This window comes from Schistocerca gregaria, chromosome 2, assembly GCF_023897955.1.
Source record: "Schistocerca gregaria isolate iqSchGreg1 chromosome 2, iqSchGreg1.2, whole genome shotgun sequence".
Taxonomy (NCBI): Eukaryota; Metazoa; Arthropoda; class Insecta; order Orthoptera; family Acrididae; genus Schistocerca; species Schistocerca gregaria.
The window spans coordinates 621976436-621994240 of NC_064921.1; positions in this window are offsets into that span (position 1 = coordinate 621976436).

The window sequence follows — 17805 nt, forward strand, 5'->3', positions numbered from 1 at the left end:
TCCTGAGACTGGTTTGATGCAGCTCTCCATGCTACTCTATCCTGTGAAAGCTGCTTCATCTCCCAGTACCTACTGCAACCTACATCCTTCTGAATCTGCTTAGTGTACTCATCTCTCGGTCTCCCTCTACGATTTTTACCCTCCACGCTGCCCTCCAATGCTAAATTTGTGATCCCTTGATGCCTCAAAACATGTCCTACCAACCGATCCCTTCTTCTAGTCAAGTTGTGCCACAAACTTCTCTTCTCCCCAATCCTATTCAATACCTCCTCATTAGTTACGTGATCTATCCACCTTATCTTCAGTATTCTTCTGTAGCACCACATTTCGAAAGCTTCTATTCTCTTCTTGTCCAAACTAGTTATCGTCCATGTTTCACTTCCATACATGGCTACACTCCAAACAAATACTTTCAGAAACGACTTCCTGATACATAAATCGATATTCGATGTTAACAAATTTCTCTTCTTCAGAAACGCTATCCTTGCCATTGCCAGTCTACATTTTATATCCTCTCTACTTCGACCATCATCAGTTATTTTACTTCCTAAATAGCAAAACTCCTTTACTACTTTAAGTGTCTCATTTCCTAATCTAATTCCCTCAGCATCACCCGATTTAATTTGACTACATTCCATTATCCTCGTTTTGCTTTTGTTAATGTTCATCTTATATCCTCCTTTCAAGACACTGTCCATTCCGTTCAACTGCTCTTCCAAGTCCTTTGCCGTCTCTGACAGAATTACAATGTCATCGGCGAACCTCAAAGTTTTTACTTCGTCTCCATGAATTTTAATACCTACTCCAAATTTTTCCTTTGTTTCCTTTACTGCTTGCTCAATATACAGATTGAATAACATCGGGGAGAGGCTACAACCCTGTCTCACTCCTTTCCCAACCACTGCTTCCCTTTCATGCCCCTCGACTCTTATTACTGCCATCTGGTTTCTGTACAAATTATAAATAGCCTTTCGCTCCCTGTATTTTACCCCTGCCACCTTTAGAATTTGAAAAAGAGTATTCCAGTCAACATTGTCAAAAGCTTTCTCTAAGTCTACAAATGCTACAAACGTAGGTTTGCCTTTTCTTAATCTTTCTTCTAAGATAAGTCGTAAGGTCAGTATTGCCTCACGTGTTCCAACATTTCGACGGAATCCAAACTGATCCTCCCCGAGGTCTGCATCTACCAGTTTTTCCATTCGCCTGTAAAGAATTCGCGTTAGTATTTTGCAGCCGTGGCTTATTAAACTGATAGTTCGGTAATTTTCACATCTGTCAGCACCTGCTTTCTTTGGGATTGGAATTATTATATTCCTCTTGAAGTCTGAGGGTATTTCGCCTGTCTCATACATCTTGCTCACCAGCTGGTAGAGTTTTGTCATGACTGGCTCTCCCAAGGCCGTCAGTAGTTCTAATGGAATGTTGTCTACTCCGGGGGCCTTGTTTCGACTCAGGTCTTTCAGTGCTCTGTCAAACTCTTAATAATAACAAAAAATGTTATTATGTAAGTAGTATTTTACACAGTATTAGAGTAAAAATCACGCAAGAGCATTCTATGATTTAAAATTGCAGTTATTATAGTCGTCGCTGGGCGTACTCGAGTCACTCTTGTTTGTTTTTCTTGTCTGTATATGTATTTTCGGTACACCGAACCAGCTTTTTACACCTGTAATAAAGCTTACATCAAAGCAATAACAACTGCAACTGTTAATCTTGCAGGAGTATCATGTATGCACTCCATTATTAAAAAATAAAAAAATAAAACTGCTCCGCTCATTTCGTCTTGATTCTGATTAACTCTTGAGATCATAGATCTGTTACCATCATTGCAACAAAGCTTTAGACTGGGTGCTACGAATTACACGAAGAGCAGCATTTTTTAAAAGTATTCCCACGAAGATGCTCTCCAGGCAAAGTAGTACTCATGCGATTTCTCAGGTTTTCTCGGCGTGACAGATAAAGGGCGTGCTTTTGGGTGTTCAGACGAACTGTTGATCCCATTTTTCTACAGATGTTTCGGCGACCAACACAGTTGTCTCATTCAGGTGCTGCGAGCTCTGTAATTCGTATTATGCGTAGTCGCTGCCAGGACTCCAACTGTGCTCCAAAGTATTGGTCAAATGAATCTTTTGCCATCACTAGATTGTCTGACATTCTGATTTTGTTATTCAACATCTTAGTTGCATTATTATGAGATCTATTGCAGACAGGGGCTGGAAATGAGAGATTTTAAAGAATAAAAAAAACTAAATAACTTACTACCTTATACCATTGGCCACCTTCTGTCTGGGCAAAGTCATTGTCGCATGAGCAATTGATCGATGCAGGTAGAACGAAAATCAAATGTTCATTCAAGTTTTCTGTACAAGGTCAAGGAGACAATTTCTCGACATAACGTACGAAGACCACCTATTAAGGTCAAAATTGTGCTGTTTCCAATGCAGCCTTCTTTTTGGTCTCAGATTTCCCAACTGTCGTATTCCATTCCTGAAGTATAAGTCTGCGTGGAGTGAAAATATCCCTCTCTAGCTCCCAATAACTTTTCATTTGACCGAAAGGTTTTCAGCCACATATTTCTTCACGCATGGGAACGGGTGGAAGTCAGTGGGTGCGTTTAGTGACCAAGGGGCACTTACAAACAATTCATACTTCAAATTTATCAGCTTTCCCATCGCCAAAACAATTCTGTGAGCACTGATGAAGATAGTTATTTTATTTCCTTTTCATAGGACAATACAGATACAGGCCTTGTATATTTTTTTATCTCATTGCTCCCCAGAGTAGCATTGTATTCATTTCCCTGATTCATCAATGGGAATAATATCTTTTGTTTCCATGAAAACACAGTCCATATTCTTTCCGCCAAAAATAGACAATTATTTTTTTCTGAACAGTGCCTTTTGTTTCCAACGACTTCTTTGATTATTGCTTCATTTCTTGTGTAAATATGTAGATCAAGGCCTCATCCACCGTAACAACTCGGCGCCCGTGTTAACTCGTTCCTTTTCAAAATGGCGCAAATATTGGTGAGAAAATTACTTTTCGTATATGTTTTTGAGAGTCTTCTGTCGTTAGTTTTGTTATTGTGGAACCAACCATGGTCTGTTTTTCTGTTATACACCAAATGTCAGCTATTTCATACAGTTTTTACCGTAGATCTTCCAAATGTAGATTGTGCACTTTCTCTATGTTTTCATCTGTAGTTTCGCGTTTGACGCCTTTCGCGTGTATCACGTGCAAGACAAATGCGTCCAGGCTTAGATTCAGTTGACTGTCGAAAATGCACATCAACTTACCGACAAGTTTCCTTGATGCACTTACTGTGACCGTAACTTTCCGTTGTCCGGTCTTATGATAAGATCTCACGTTCACATGCATCATTAAAAACGTCTTCGGATATCGCAATAGGATTCGCCAGTTCTGTTGAGTGCAATCGGAAGTCTATCAGCATTTACCGCAATTTGAGTTATATTTACCATAGTTACGCAAGTTTTCTGCCAGTACCCATCGCAAATCGTTGAAAAAAGTCTTCCACGAGCGAAAGCTAGATTCCTTCATTCTTCTTCTTCTAATTTAACACTTTTTCTGTCTATTTTCACTTTTACTGAGCCCGCAGCCTGTTACAAAGGTATCAAATTTGGCCAACACAGCTATATTTAATGACGCTTATTCACAGGTACGAACGAATCCGCCAGGGTAATCTTGAGCGCTAATGTAATGTGCTGCTTCCTGGACCCTGGTAGGCGCGCCGACCCCGGATCTAATCCGCCCAGTGGGTTAACGACGAGGGCCGGTATGTCAGCCAGCCTGGGTGTGGTTTTTAGGCGGTTTTCGACATCCTGCAAGGTGAATACTGGCTGGTCACCACGTTCCGTCTCAGTTACACGGCTCACAGACGTTTGAAACAAGTTCACACTATTCCATGGCTTACACTAGATGCAGACGTCTGGGGTACACTCATTCCGACCTGGTGGGTTGAGGGGAGTGGCAGGAAGGGCACGCAGCCACCCTCTGCAACTGACACTGCCAGATCAATAGCAACAAGGCCAACCCCACACTGCTACGGGAATAATGCCTCAAGCAAATGATGATTCACAGGTACAAACGACGCAGTAACAATTGAATGAGAAGTAGTTTGCGCAACATGGAACTTAAATTAGAAACACTCAGAATATCATACTGTGGGCTCTTTTTTTCTTTTATTGGATGGTCCATTAATAAACGGCTTTGGGTAACAGTTGGCGTCTCACCAAGAAGTTCATTATCTGATTACTGCCTTTCTTTTTTATTACTATTTCTAAATCGGTATACTGGGGCACAAAACAAATATTTATCCGTTTCTTTGAATGACATGACAGTGAATATTTAAGATAACTACCAACAAACAAGTGAGCATCCAAAGTTGAAATGCAGCCATTAGAAGAATCATGATTACAAACATATTACCAAAATTTCTCAGTGTTTCATAGAAATTTGCCACATTTATAAGTACACACTAATTATGGCACCGGGTGCAGTGGCAGTAAGACAGATACAAAGACAAAGGCATTCTTAGAGAACTCATGGCCTTACAGCATCGACAGGGTACTGAGTATCATAATGCTGTGCTATGCACCAGACCACTTACGAGTGCCTAGGTCAATTGTTAACAATTTAATATTGACCTGGATATGCTACATGAGCCTATAACTACACGGGTCAAAGGCTGTTATGTTTTACGAGATTTTGGGACATGAAGAAAGGCACCCTCATAAATTTTCAGTTTTTTACACTGTTCTCTTTACAGACTTGTATCAGGGTTTCATACACTGAAACAGAGTAAAACTGCAAGTTGACAATAACAAAACAAGTGTTCTGAAACAAAGAAATTTGTTAACTGGAAATATAAATTTAAGCATTACAGAGCATTTTCTGACATATTTCCCTTAGTGTACCTTGTACAGACATGAAACATTAGAGACGAATAATCCAGACAAGAATTCTGAAAAGTGGGACTTGAGGCCAGATGGTAAGCTCATATTACTAATGCAGAGATACTGAAGCAAACTAAGAAAAAGAGAAATGTATGGCACAGCTTGACTGAAAGCAGAATCAGTTAATAATACACTTCCTGAGACATCAAGGAATCATCCATTTGTTAATGGATGGAAGTTTGGAAGGCAAAACTTTTTGATGGAATTAGTAGGGATATGACAATTTTAGATCACCTATGCAAAAATTTTTTGATTTGTTTACATTTGTGACATTATCAAGTCACACCTCCTCCCCACCATGCCCTCTCTTCCTTCACTCCCGCATCCAACCCATCACAGTGTAGTATTAAAATGAAACAACCAATCAAAAATCTAAGATGGTATAACTAGCCCACTTGCACTTCTACAGCCAATCAAAGTGTGAAACAGCCTATCACAATATAGATCCTTCAGGACTGTGCTAAAAAGTATCTGATAACCTGAATTACTTGTCAAATAGAATGCATCAGATATCTAAAAAAGTATCTGAATTGTGTAAAATGACAAAAAGTTCTCAACTACGTTTTCATTGCTGACTTCAAAAAATAGTTTATGGACAGGCTCACATTAGTAACTTTCATTGGAAGCTATATATCATTCCCTGTAGAATATCAGAATGAGTGTAGAACATACTTTCCATAAATGGTTAAAAATTAACATTTGCTTACCCAGAGTAATTAATACATTCTAATACATTATAATGATTAAATCATGAAAGTTGCCAGAAAAAAGAGGTATGAATATTACCTGTAAGCCTTTCGGCACAGACACAAAGTGCAAGCCACTTTCATCAGTCCATTATGATGTTATATACACTCAGAAACAGCTGATTTCATGCTCATTAATTGTAAATAAAGAAAAGAAGCAAAGCAATTAGGTACCCTCTGTAAGCAAACAATTCTGTATGCCATATCTAGAGGTTCTCAGATGTCAAGAAATGCACATTTCCAAACCACAAAGAGTTCCAGAGGAGGGTTCCAGATCTAGAGACACGTTCCATCCAGAAACCTCACATGACAGATGGACTATAGTGGATACTATGTGAGTGGGGATTACACTCAATTGAGCTTTTACGATAAGTAGGATATGTAAAGCTTGTCCATATATATCTCTGCACTAGAGATATTGATTTCCATCATACATTTGTCTACACATATCTTTGTTTGTATGACACTTTCATTGCGATGAGGACATGAACCTAAAGGTTCGATTGCAGCAACAGAATCTGATACTTCTGTGGTTTGTGGTCTGTGTATACCTGAATCTTAATAAGGTTATAGGTGAGGGTGTCCATTTATTCTGGTGATTGATTCGAGAATCTAGTAAGCATCATCTATGTGTTACACTTGCTGGAGCTATAAACTAGTGCCTGTGCTCTTCTGCACAATCATTGCAGGCACATGAAGAAGCAATAAAAAGCAAACCAGTGAGGTAACCCAGAGTCTCATTTCCTCACCATCATCATATTAACCTCCTTAACATAAAATCCAAGTCTACCACAGAGACCTTAAAAATCTCAGCTTGAACCTGTCTTCATTTGACTGCTGTACACAATCACTTGCATACCACGAAATGGATGAACTCGGATCCCACATCACCTCTGATCTGAGCATGAGCTTCTAAGTATCTTGCAACCCATGTCAGATTTGAAACGAAACACACCTGTTTGGCAAGTGTATTGAACAGATCGATATCACAACTCTAGTTCACTGACAGCAAGTCACTATGCATATTCCAATTAACAAGTTAATTATAATGTTAGAAACAGTAATCTCCACTTTTTCGAATGGTGTAGTATGTAAATGACTCTGAAATATCAAGATCAAACCTGTGAAACTCTGTCAGTTGGCAGGACCCACTCAAATTGTCATATTCTGTTTTAATTACGATTTTATGAAATCATGTTATATCACCCATTTTCGTGTAGTTGGAAAAAAATACTGAAAGCAATGTTTCGAATACCATGAGAAATGCTATTATTCTGCTTTGTAACTAATATATGCAACAAAATTTATTAATTTTCAAAAAAAATTTGGAATTTTGCGAAATAATGAAAGGTAATACTTGTAAACAAATCATCAAAGCATATTTTCTGTGTGAGAGACAAAATTACTGGTAACAGTTGCCAAAAGCCCTAGTCAAATGTGTATCGATATCTTTTATTGGTAAGTAATGAAATTGTTAAGATAATTGTTAATTCTGCATTAATGTCATAATGCCAAGTGATAATATTGTTTTCTGACTGACATATATGAAACCAATAACAGCAACTGTACCACTTTTCCATGTATGCCAAATTAACCTGATGTGATATTTTAGAATTGTAATATCTAAAAATTGTAATACCAACAATGAAGTAATTGTCATTATTAGCAATAAAATTTCATATGGTGTATATTGGTGTATCTTTTACTTAACTCACTTGGTACACAGAATGAATATACATCAAAATTCTATTCTTGTGAAGAATTGCAAGACCTTAAATGAGAAGCAGTTGAGTACCTGAGTTGGGCACCACCCATCTGAACTTTTTGTATTTTGTCTAGACTGAACTGCAAGAAGCTTATACATTTTCACAGTCAAGAAATAGACTACATTTAGTAGACAACATTACATTACATTGTGGTGTAGTATCTGTTGTATGAGGTAATACAGAATAAAGAGCCAATGCTATTTTGTGTTTGCTTCATTAACAATTACTAAACTTTCAATAACTAAATTGTAATGACCAAGATGGATCCTATGGTCATAAATAAGGGTTCACTGTGTGTAGGCATAAATCAGTACAGAATTCTTTAACAGATGCTGTTCATGAGATATAATATACAAATAAAATATGCTGACAAAACCAACAGCAGGAAAAGACGAAATTTCTGACTTTTAGAATTTGTAAATTATTATAAACTGACAAAGTTCAGTAATATTACGGAGGGAATCTTTATAAGGCCAGAAAGCTTGCACCATTTTCAGATAGTCTGCTTTTAGTTCTCAGTCTGTATGTCCATTCCTTTTATTTCACTCAGAGCCTTCAACTAGTATAGGTAGTCTGTTCTTTAGTCCAACCTCGGGAATCTTTTGAGTTACATCTCTATTCATCGAAACCAGGCTGAGGGAACTTATTTTATAATAATGAGCAACAGACCATTAAAATATGTGTTGGGTCATTTGAACAATATTTGTGAGTAATAACAGTCCAGTGTCTTTTTCTACTTAATTCCGTGAGAAGCAACTTTTGATCACTATATCTGTACTGTGTGTCTATTACTTTTTGAAGAAATAAGAACTATTCTCCTCTACACAAGTCCACACAAACTCACAGTGTGAAAATGTTATTGCAGACTGTAACAGACCTGGTCATCACTGATAGTATCTTACAGACTTGATAAAAGACTGTAATATCCAATTTTTAACTTTAAAAAGAAGCTTCTGGCTATACATTTTATGGAGAGATTCTACAACAACACTTTCAGGTGGTGATCCAGTGAAACTGCACAGCTACCAAGGCTCATCCCATACCACGCAGGACAAGTTTAGTTTACATAACAAGTGGAAAGTTATAATTGGAATCTTGGAAAAGTTACAGGATAGGATAAAGAGTGGTGAATATTTTCTTGAATATCCAACAATGTGGATTAAAATCAAAGATGTTACAGGAATATACAGTAACATAGCGAAAAGACGAGTTTTATTATCATTTAAAATAAAAACTGTTTGTCTTGTGCAAGACAGAAGACTTGCATGAAAGTTTAATTTTAGAAAAGGTGGCTTCAATTAGAGTGATATAAAGTTATCACACACATATCTAAAAAGTAGAAGTTGCTCTGAAACCCATTCTTAATGATAAATAACAATAACAGTAATAACCAAAGCAGGGGCGTTGAACAGTTGCATGAAACGAGTTATTATGAGGAAAATGAGGGTTTTTAGGATGATATAGTAAATTAATCATATAGTGAACTGATTGAAAATGTAAGGGAAGCTGAGAAGTGGAACTGCAAGAATTTTTGTGGGAATACTGTGACATCTTTGATGAAAAACAGGAAGAGTAAGAAATTATCAGTGTAAACTAAATTGAGACAACATGATCCATTCTTTATCAAGTCCTATGGTGTACTACTTCCAAAAGGAATGTGGTTGAAAGAGAACTATAGATGATGAAAAAGTGGAAAGTAATATTATCCGTCAGGAGGATACACTCCCCACTGTGCATCAAGTGTGTGACAAATCCAAGGGCCCCAACCATGTGACATTTACATCCAAATTTTCATGTCTTTGGTGTCCCATTTTCTCATACTGATCTCTGTGTCTGTCTTGTGTAGTTATTTCTACTAATAGCTATGTATTTACATACCAGATGTTCATTTGTGCACAAGGTATATAGGATAAAGGACTACCAGAGTAAGTTTAGAATATTCTCTCAGCCCATAAAGTGACAAAGGGAAACTCTCTATTTGAAGGTCTGTACCAATGGATAATATTTACACTTGTGGAGTATTTACAATGAATGTAAGTTAATTATTGAATTGAGCTAGCACAAAAACATCAATAATAAAGGAAGTAATACCAAATATTTGTCATTGCACTGGATATTTGTAGGTTACTATCCTCGACAAGTGTCTGGAAAAATATTTGGAATGTCCATGAGGTGTGCCATTTAGCTGTAATATATTTTCCCTTACGAATTTATAACTATCACATGATACAACATGTCACATTTAAATATTTCATCTTTTGTCATCATTACACTATGTCAAGGTACACTGTATAACTTTCTTATAGTTAATTGAATGACCTTTCCATATTGTTAGTGTCACTACATGTACTAACAATCACTGATTCTGAATCAATGGATTTACTGTGATTAGCAAACAACAGTAGGTGATTTTATATTTTGTGTTTCTGTGTACTTTCACTACCCTTATGCTATCAAGTAAATATTCCTTATAACATTATACATTAAATAAATTATTATATGATGTTTTTTTTAACTTAGTCACACCAGTTCTATTGTCTCTCTGTTTGAAACACAATTCACATTTTTTCCTTATACACTTAAAAAGTTATGTTTGCTATCAGGTAATGTTGGGATTTCACAAGCTGAATAAATGAGTGACCTGTTACATTACAGTTATACAGTTTGTAAATGGAAAATATCTTTTTGTATACACCTATGTCAGTATTACATAAGAAGTATGATTCCCAGTCTAAACTGTACCAGAGGGTCGCAGTCCATACTGTGCTAGAACCAGTATATTGTTACAAGTATGACTGCCAGTCTAAACTCCACCTGAGGTTCACATAGATACTTACTTTAAATCATGGTATTTTTTGGTTTCCTCTCACTTTGTTTACTCTATACAATTTATTTTAAATAAATCATTGATCTAGAACATGCTGATACTAAACTGTTGATTCAGAGATGTATAGAGGTAGACATGGGCTGTGTCTGGGTAACCTAAACTATTTCACTCACTGCACTTGGAAAATACGATTTCTTATGATCGATTATTATACATTTGATAGACTAACCTGTATAACATAAATTCTGATTATTAGTCAGAACTGTCACCTGTATGTGCTCTGCAGCATGAACAAGACTGATTCAGTGGTGTTCAATCAATAAGATTGGGATACTCACATTCTATGTAAATAACGTATTTTTATCCACTAACTCTTTTTTAGTTTTTAATTTAGTCTTCAATAGTACTTGTCACTCAAACATGAACATAAAACAGATACACAAATAATGAGGGATATATTCTTCTTATCATATCAACTCACCTATAACATTCAGTTGAGGTACTTCACATGCAGATTTATTGAGAATGTTTCCTTCAGTTACATTTGTAGCCTACTGATTTGTAGTCTTGTTGTTATGATAATGTTGTTCAATTAGCACACATACTGGATCTGATTAATGATGAAAATTATGTGTCTTCTCTTCTGGAAAAGAAGGCATGATGGCATATCATCAATTTGTTGGCACTGATTATAATACACACGCACACCCACACCCACATATATATATATATATATATATATATATATATATATATATATATATATATGTGTGTGTGTGTGTGTGTGTGTGTGTGTGTGTGTGTGTGTGTGTGTCATTATTATTGCACCCAATATGACAATACATACATTATACTTGTCACTGCACCTAATACACACCAGATTTTATACAAGTAGTACATGTCATGGCAACCAATACGATACTGAAAATTATTAGAGATAAATTCTACGTATGGGGAGATAATTGTAACAGATACAAGTATTTTAGTATTTTATTTTGTGGTAGGAAAGTCGATATATATATATATATATATATATATATATATATATAAAACCTGTATTGTAACACATACAAGTATTTTATTTTGTGATAATAAAGTCGATATATACCTGAAACAATTCTAAAATACAAGGCCGCCAGGAATGCGCCAATGATTTGCAACTTCATATATATATATATATATATATATATATATATATATATATATATATATATTCCAACTCTAGAAGAAGTTAAAGAAATAATCAAGTCACTCAAAAATCGTAGAGCACCAGGAGAAGACAGTATCATCGCAGAAATCTATAAGTTACAAGACGCTGAACTCACAAAAGACATCCACAGGATCTTGAAAGATATCTGGAAGACCATGAAAATTCCTGACGACTGGAAAACTGCACTGATACACCCACTAGGCAAAAAAGTTGACAAGACTGACCCAAACAACTACAGAGGAATATCACTGCCACCAGTCACATACAAGATCCTCTCTAAGGCTTTAGTAAACAGACTAGAATGCCAGACCAAACACTTTATTGGGGAATACAGAGCAGGCATCCATAAAGGGCGGTCTTGTGCAGAGCAAATTTGGAACCTGTAAATGATTTTACAACACAAACAGAACCTTATCATTACCTTTGTCAACTTCAAAAATGTGTACGACTCTATCGACCAGAAAACTCTCTTCAAAATTCTCTGGATGACAGAAGAAGTGTAAAAGTAAGTAGTCATTACATGACTTTGCTGCTATTACTGCATGTAGTGGTTATTCCCCTCCTTTCTCAAGTTCCCTTTCTTTGTTCAACTTCATGTCATTATTATTTCTTCTTCTCTTCTTCTTTGTTCAGGACCAGCCTCCAGCATGTGCTGACCAACAGCGACATCCAGCATGTCTGGACCAACAGCAGTCACCAGGACCTGCAGCAAACTCCAGCATGTTAGGGCCAGCAGCAGTAGCAGCACCATGGGATCATTTAAGGGGGAGTAGGACGTCAAACTGGCCGACTTGGAGCAGGAGAGGCACCACAGGACGCTTTAATTTCGACTGTCTATACTTTTACAAATAAATTCATAAAACTTTGTCAGCATGACCAGGAAGGGTTCAGGATTCACGCTCATAACAGTGGAAGTTCAAAAATATAACAAAATATATTTTTTACATGTGAAATGTCATCCTTTTTTACTTACTATTGGCTGCATTCGTTGCTCTAGGCACACTTTTCTTCATAAGTAAGGGAGAATCTTCGATGAATTTTGCACAGCAAGCAAACCATACTTACAGTTGTATGAAACTCGAGAATTTTCCAAATCTATTAAAAACTGTGCTAAAAATTGAGATAATTAGCCATAAAATTTGAGTTTTTTCTAAACATGAAGTTTAAAATGTAACAGCTCATTCATTTTTTCATTAATTAAATCAATTCTAGAGTTTCATACACCTGTAAGTATGGTTTGTATGCTGTGCAAAATTCATCAAAGAATCTCTCTTACTTGTGAAGAAAAGTGTACCTATAGCAACAAATGCAGCCAATAGTAAGTGAAAAAAATGATGAAATTTCACATGTAAAAAAATTATTTTGTTATACTTTTGAACTTACATTGCTATGAGTTTGAATCCTGAATCCTTCCTGCTCATGTTGACAAAGTTTTATGAATTAATTTGTAAAAATTCAGACAGTGGAAATTAAAATGTCGTGTGGTGCCTGTCCTGGTCCAAGTCGGCCCATTTGACGTGCTTCCCCCCCTAATGCAGCTGTCCAGCATGTTGGAGGAGGAAAACGAGCTGCTACTATCCAGTCTGCTTGTCAATTTGTGTAATGAAAACATCTAAACAGTCCCTGACTCAGAAGAACTACGCCAGGGTCCTACATCACATGATGCAGCTCATTACTGGTCACAACATACACACCATCCCAGAACATTCTGGTGTTACTGCAAGAACAGTGTGTTGAGTGGTGGATGAGAAGCTGGCGATTCCTTCCATTTGCTCTACTACTTTTCACTTCATCATATAAGTTAACAGTTAAAGGTTCAAATCGCTCAAATATTGGTATAGAAGCACCAGTGGACCATGATTAGCATGTTGTGTTAGAGACTGAAAATGCATCAAGAAGTTTTAGAGTGAGATTTACAAAGTAGGAATGGGATAAACTATGTCATGCAGAATCCTACATCAACCAACAGATGATCTCCAAGTATTCTCCATTTTCAGACATTTACCGTGCTGACCTGATACTATCTGTAACATCAGTGTACGTTGGCATGCCATTCATGGTGAGATCTGGAGGTCAATACATTTATCTGCAATATACCATCGTTACAGGCTTGTTCAGCCTACAAATGGTGCTATTCATTATATTGGAAAGACTGAACTGTGTGGTACCATGTCTTCAGAAGGAGTGTATAAAGATGCGGTGAACTATCTCTGCATGTACACCGTGCTTGCAGACGATTTAGAACAGTGTATCACCACAATGACGAAAGAAGAAGCTAAAGGAACACCCATCGGTCTGAGCAAAATACACACAGAATTCAATCCATACAAGGAACAGTTATATAGAAACACTGTAAAAATGAGTCAGTGATTATTGTTGTTGATGTAATGCAGCCTATGGTGCACTGCTGAAATGTAAATTATATATAAGATACTTCTAGTCCAAACAGCACATAGATGCAACTGCTCAGTCGTGAGTTGTGCTGTAATAAGTTAAAACGTGTTTGTGTCTCTCGTCATGGAAATGGAACCGCATAATATTGCGCAACAGTATGCCATTTCTTTTTGAATTAAAGCTTCAGAAGGCTTTTGGAGAGAAGATTATATCAAGAGCAAAAGTCTTTTGTTGGCATAAAATGTTTAGTGAAGGCAGAACTAATGTCAAAGTCAAAAGTTAAACAGTGGGTGCCTCCTGGACAAACAGTTAACCAATATTAGTACAAAAAGCCTCCCCCCCATGAACCATGGACCTTGCCGTTGGTGGGGAGGCTTGCGTGCCTCAGCGATACAGATAGCCGTACCGTAGGTGCAACCACAACGGAGGGGTATCTGTTGAGAGGCCAGACAAACGTGTGGTTCCTGAAGAGGGGCAGCAGCCTTTTCAGTAGTTGCAGGGGCAACAGTCTGGATGATTGACTGATCTGGCCTTGCAACATTAACCAAAACGGCGTTGCTGTGCTGGTACTGCGAACGGCTGAAAGCAAGGGGAAACTACAGCCGTAATTTTTCCCGAGGACATGCAGCTTTACTGTATGATTAAATGATGATGGCATCCTCTTGGGTAAAATATTCCGGAGGTAAAATAGTCCCCCATTCGGATCTCCGGGCGGGGACTACTCAGGAGGATGTCGTTATCAGGAGAAAGAAAACTGGCGTTCTACGGATCGGAGTGTGGAATGTCAGATCCCTTAATCGGGCAGGTAGGTTAGAAAATTTAAAAAGGGAAATGGATAGGTTAAAGTTAGATATAGTGGGAATTAGTGAAGTTCGGTGGCAGGAGGAACAAGACTTCTGGTCAGGTGATTACAGGGTTATAAACACAAAATCAAATAGGGGTAATGCAGGAGTGGGTTTAGTAATGAATGGGAAAATAGGAATGCGGGTAAGCTACTACAAACAGCATAGTGAACGCATTATTGTGGCCAAGATAGATACGAAGCCCACACCTACTACAGTAGTACAAGTTTATATGCCAACTAGCTCTGCAAATGACGAAGAAATTGAAGAAATGTACGATGAAATAAAAGAAATTATTCAGATAGTGAAGGGAGACGAAAATTTAATAGTAATGGGTGACTGGAATTCGAGTGTAGGAAAAGGGAGAGAAGGAAACATAGTAGGTGAATATGGATTGGGGCTAAGAAATGAAAGAGGAAGCCGCCTAGTAGAATTTTGCACAGAACACAACTTAGTCATAGGTAACACTTGGTTTAAGAATCATGAAAGAAGGTTGTATACGTGGAAGAACCCTGGAGATACTAAAAGGTATCAGATAGATTATATAATGGTAAGACAGAGATTTAGGAACCAGGTTTTAAATTGTAAGACACATCCAGGGGCAGATGTGGACTCTGACCACAATCTATTGGTTATGACCTGTAGATTAAAACTGAAGAAACTGCAAAAATGTGGGAAATTAAGGAGATGGGACCTGGATAAACTGAAAGAACCAGAGGTTGTACAGAGTTTCAGGGAGAGCATAAGGGAACAATTGACAGGAATAGGGGAAAGAAATGCAGTAGAAGAAGAATGGGTAGCTCTGAGGGATGAAGTAGTGAAGGCAGCAGAGGATAAAGTAGGTAAAAAGACGAGGGATGCTAGAAATCCTTGGGTAACAGAAGAAATATTGAATTTAATTGATGAAAGGAGAAAATATAAAAATGCAGTAAATGAAGCAGGCAAAAAGGAATACAAACGTCTCAAAAATGAGATCGAGAGGAAGTGCAAAGGCTAAACAGGGATGGCTAGACGATAAATGTAAGGATGTAGAGGCTTATCTCACTAGGGGTAAGATAGATACTGCCTACAGGAAAATTAAAGAGACCTTTGGAGAGAAGAGAACCACGTGTATGAATATCAAGAGCTCAGATGGCAACCCAGTTCTAAGCAAAGAAGGGAAGGCAGAAAGGTGGAAGGAGTATATAGAAGGTTTATACAAGGGTGATGTACTTGAGGACAATATTATGGAAATGGAAGAGGATGTAGATGAAGACGAAATGGGTGATACGATATTGCGTGAAGAGTTTGACAGAGCACTGAAAGACCTGAGTCGGAACAAGGCCCCCGGAGTAGACAACATTCCATTAGAACTACTGACGGCCTTGGGAGAGCCAGTCATGACAAAACTCTACCAGCTGGTGAGCAAGATGTATGAGACAGACCAAATACCCTCAGACTTCAAGAAGAATATAATAATTCCAATCCCAAAGAAAGCAGGTGCTGACAGATGTGAAAATTACCGAACTATCAGTTTAATAAGTCACAGCTGCAAAATACTAACGCGAATTCTTTACAGACGAATGGAAAAACTGGTAGACCTCGGGGAGGATCAGTTTGGATTCCGTCGAAATGTTGGAACACGTGAGGCAATACTGACCTTACGACTTATCTTAGAAGAAAGATTAAGAAAAGGCAAACCTACGTAGACTTAGAGAAAGCTTTTGACAATGTTGACTGGAATACTCTTTTTCAAATTCTAAAGGTGGCAGGGGTAAAATACAGGGAGCGAAAGGCTATTTACAATTTGTACAGAAACCAGATGGCAGTCATAAGAGTCGAGGGGCATGAAAGGGAAGCAGTGGTTGGGAAAGGAGTGAGACAGGGTTGTAGCCTCTCCCCGATGTTATTCAATCTGTATATTGAGCAAGCAGTAAAGGAAACAAAAGAAAAATTTGGAGTAGGTATTAAAATTCATGAAGACGAAGTAAAAACTTTGAGGTTCGCCGATGACATTGTAATTCTGTCAGAGACGGCAAAGGACTTGGAAGAGCAGTTGAACGGAATGGACAGTGTCTTGAAAGGAGGATATAAGATGAACATCAACAAAAGCAAAACGAGGATAATGGAATGTAGTCCAATTAAATCGGGTGATGCTGGGGGAATTAGATTAGGAAATGAGACACTTAAAGTAGTAAAGGAGTTTTGCTATTTAGGAAGTAAAATAACTGATGATGGTCGAAGTAGAGAGGATATAAAATGTAGACTGGCAATGGCAAGGAAAGCGTTTCTGAAGAAGAGAAATTTGTTAACATCGAATATAGATTTAAGTGTCAGGAAGTCATTTCTGAAAATATTTGTTTGGAGTGTAGCCATGTATGGAAGTGAAACATGGACGATAACTAGTTTGGACAAGAAGAGAATAGAAGCTTTCGAAATGTGGTGCTACAGAAGAATACTGAAGATAAGGTGGATAGATCATGTAACTAATGAGGAGGTATTGAATAGGATTGGGGAGAAGAGAAGTTTGTGGCACAACTTGACTAGAAGAAGGGATCGGTTGGTAGGACATGTTTTGAGGCATCAAGGGATCACAAATTTAGCATTGGAGGGCAGTGTGGAGGGTAAAAATCGTAGAGGGAGACCGAGAGATGAGTACACTAAGCAGATTCAGAAGGATGTAGGTTGCAGTAGGTACTGGGAGATGAAGAAGCTTGCACAGGATAGAGTAGCATGGACAGCTGCATCAAACCAGTCTCAGGACTGAAGACCACAACAACAACAGTACAAAAAGATTTTAAAAAGACTTTGTAAAAGAGTTCTTCCATGCCAACATTGCTGATATTCGGTTCTGCATCACGATAATGCGCCGTCCCATACTACTCTGTCAGTACAGCAATTTTTAGCCTTAAAACAAATTTCAGTACTACCACAGCTACTTTATTCACCAGATATCGCTCTGTCCGACTTTTTTTTATTTCCAAGAGTCAAAACGGCGGTCAAGCGACACAATTTTCAAACAGCACGAGATGTCCAAAAAGCTGTGACGAAGGTCTTGGAGGATACTA